The sequence below is a fragment of the Alexandromys fortis genome, unplaced genomic scaffold (genome assembly GCF_014885135.2).
Source record: "Alexandromys fortis isolate MF-2015 unplaced genomic scaffold, M_Fortis_MF-2015_v1.1 scaffold_567, whole genome shotgun sequence".
Lineage (NCBI taxonomy): Eukaryota > Metazoa > Chordata > Mammalia > Rodentia > Cricetidae > Alexandromys > Alexandromys fortis.
In genome coordinates this window covers 35,231-39,077 of record NW_026068435.1, presented here as the reverse complement: position 1 = coordinate 39,077, position 3,847 = coordinate 35,231, and positions in this window count along the sequence as shown.

Here is a 3,847-nt window from a genome sequence, read left to right as displayed (position 1 = left end):
TCTATCTCCATCCATCGCCAGATGAAGGTTCATATCCAGGAGGATGACTATATGTTTTTCTTTGGGTTCACCTTCTTATTTAGCTTCTCTAGGATCACAAATTATAGGCTCAATGTCCTTTATTTATGGCTAGAAACCAATTATGAGTGAGTACATCCCATGCTCATTTTTTTGGGTCTAGGTTACCTCACTCAGGATAGTGTTTTCTATTTCCATCCATTAGCATGCAAAATTCACGATGTCATTGTTTTTTTACCGCTGAGTAGTACTCTGGAGCAGAAGGAGGAGAACATGAGCATGGAAGTCAGGACCGCGAGGGGTGCACCCACCCACTGTGACAGTGGGGCTGATCTAATGGGAGCTCACCAAGGCCAGCTGGACTGGGACTGGAAAAGCCTGGGATAAAACCAGACTCTCTGAATGTGGCAGACAATGAGGGCTGATGAGAAGCCAAGGAAAATGGCACTAGGTTTCAATCCTACTGCATGAACTGGCTTTGTGGGAGCCTATCCTGTTTGGATGCTCACCTTCCTGGACCTGGATGGAGCGGGGAGGACCTTGGACTTCCCACAGGGAAGGGAATCTGGACTGCTCTTCAGACTCTAGAGGGAGGGGGAATGGAGTGGGGGTAGAGGGAGAGGAGTGGGAGGCAGGGAGGAGGCGGAAATTTTTTCAACAAAAAAATAAATAAATATAAAAAAATACATGTGAAGGGGGAAAACAAAGTTCATGAACAATAAAAGAACCATCCTTACAAATGTTTACAAGTTATTTTGAAAATCAGGTGATAATTTATATTTAAAAACATCACTCATAAAATAGAAAATAGAAATTTTGGCAAATTACAAGACAAATTTGACCTTCATACAACTTTTAAAAATGAGGATTTTGGTCATAATTATAACTGAAAATATATTTTAAAATTGAAAATATAATTTGAAATAAATTATATACTGATTGTGCTTTCCCTTCCCCAACTCCTCCAGAACCTTCCTACCTTCCCTTCAACCCAAATCTATGTCCTTTCTTGTTCTCTATTATTAGATAACAAACAGTCATCTAAGGGGAAAAAAGTACAAAAAGATAAAAACCAAACAAATTTGAATAGGACAAAACAAGCAACTAGGCAGGAAAAAGCCAAAAAAAAGGGGGGGGGGGACAGGAAACAGACAAATGCAAAGACACACACATTTACACACAAAAAATCATATAAAAATAAGAAACCAGAAAACATAATATATAAGCATAAGAAAAGTTTTAGGCAAGAGCCCAGAGAAAGAATGATGAGACAAAAAATACCCTCCAAAAATAGCATTAAGTTTATTTTGTGTTTGTCCTCTACTACTGGGTGTGGGCCTGCTCTTCAGTATGGTTGTATACCCAATGAGACTGCCATAGAGAAAACTAATTTTTTTTCTTTTGGAGCAGTTATAAATTGGACATAGCTTCTGGATTAGGGAAGGAGGCTTGTGTGTCCTCTCAGCCCTGAGACTCTATCTGACTTAGACTCCCATAGGCCCAGTACAAATGCCCACAGTTTCTGAGTTCACATGTGTGTCAGTCCTGGTGTGCCTAGAAAAACTTGTCTCCTTGCTGCACTCCAACTCCAATGGCTCTTACCATCTTTTTACCTCCTCTTCTGTGCCCATGTGGGGAAGAATTTGATGGAGAATTCTGATTAAGTACAGAGTGCTCCAAGGTCTTTTAGTCTCTGCACATTGTCCAGTTGTAGATCTCTATATTTATTCCCATCTTCTGAAGGAGGAAGCTTCTCTGATGATGGCCGAATAAAACACTGATCTATGTGTCCAGCAGAATGTCAGTAATGGTCGTTTTATTGCTATATTCCTTTAGCATTACAGTAGAGTTTGTTTTTTCCCCTGGCCATGGGTTAGGCATGGTTCTGTCTCAGGGAGTGGACCTCAAATCCAGTTGAATAGTGGTTGGTTACTCCTACAACTTTGTGTCACTATTGCACCAACATATCTTGTGGGCAGGTTCTCATTGAAAATCAAAGTAGTTGTAGCTAGTTTGGTGTTTAACTTTTCTTTTCTTTTCTTTTTTGGTAGCATAAAGAATACCTTCCAGGCTCTAGGTAGGTGCCAGCTCAATTTCCAGCCCATACTATTCAACAGTTATTTGTACAGTTGTTATTCCTGTGACCAGAGAGAAACTACATTTTCTGTTTACCTTTGAAATGTCATGTGACAAACCCTTGCCATTGAAACAATCTTGTCACTTCCATACCAAGGCACCAGCCCCATGTATTTCATTCCATTCATTAGGAAACACAGAGAACTCATGTTCAATAGTTGAGCCACATGAGTAACCACCCTGTGTCCCTAATGCCAGAGAGCCTCTGATAAGCCACGTCAGCTTTAATGTGGGCAAGAACTAAACTGTTGTCTTAAAATGTCTGTATTCAAGTTTTCTTATGTCTGTTGTTTCAGTTTAGCAGTTTCCTGAGTAGTATAGTTACTCTTTTGTTGTTAGACCACTTTCATTATTTTACCAGCAAAAATAATAGTTTCTCTATCTTTGTTATAGAAATTTTAAGACAAATTAGTCAGTCTCTTTCCTTTGTAATATTCCTCCAAAATTTACCCCCCCTTTCAAATTTAACCACATATAACAATATTTTATGTGACATTTAAAAGCTTATTTAAGGCTCTTTCTTTCATATATAAGTCATAAAATATGATGAATTTTAATATACATGTGAATTATGTACATATCATTCTTCCACTTGCTCTTATTAATAATAGTGACGGTATATTTTTCCTTAAAAGCGCATATAGATTCACTTCACTTTTTAAAGCAAACTAGTAGAATTCTAAGGTGTGCTTCTGAACCAGTTTTCTGATATACATAATATTCTCATTTGTTGTTAGGATATTTTTGTAATTGTGATTGTGTGTAGTATTGGGGATTGAACTCAAGGCACTATGTATGCTAGGCAACTTTATCACTGAGCTACACACTTGAAATGATTAATAGAACTGAAACTAATACTTTGGGGAATGCATTTATGGGTAAATTGCATAGTTTCTTAATGAAAATGCATAGCAAAGAGGTAATTGGGTAAAAGTCGAGAAAATGTGAAGGTTTAATTTTTAATTTTATTTTTGAGATTATGGTATAATTACAACATTTCTCTTCTCTTTTTTCTCTCCAAAGTCTCCTCTCACTGTCTCCTTCAGATTTATGGCCTCTTTTTATTTTTAATGATTGTTATTTCCTGCATATATGTATATACATATCATGGGGTATTGAATCAAAATAACACCCATAGGCTCAAGGAATGGGGCTTTTAGGAGATGTGGCCTTGTTGGAGAACATGTGACCTTATTGGAAGAACTGTGTCACTGGGTGTGGGCTTTGAGGTTTCAGATACTCAAGCCAGACCCCGCGTTTTTCTCTCTTTTGTTGCCACCTGTCGATCCAGATCTCGAACTCGCAGCTGTCTCCTCACCACCACGTCTGCCTACATGCCACCATGATAATAATGGACTTAACCACCGAACTTTTAAGCCAGCACCAACTAAATGGTTTCCTTTATAAGAGTTCCCATGGTCATAGTGTCTCTCCACAGCAATAGAAACCCTAACTAAGACACATATAAGTTCCTAAGTATAACATGCTCAGTCCACATAATGTTACTTGTATGTATGTTTTCAGGACTGACCATTTGACACTGGAAAACCAATCATTGTTCTCTTCCTTAGGGACAACCACCTCTCGCACTCCATCCTTCCTCAGTTACCTGAAGTTCTTTGTGTGAGTTTGAGACCTTTTGCTTTTCCCATCTACTTTAGGATAGCCACTGGTGTCATTATTCTTATACTTG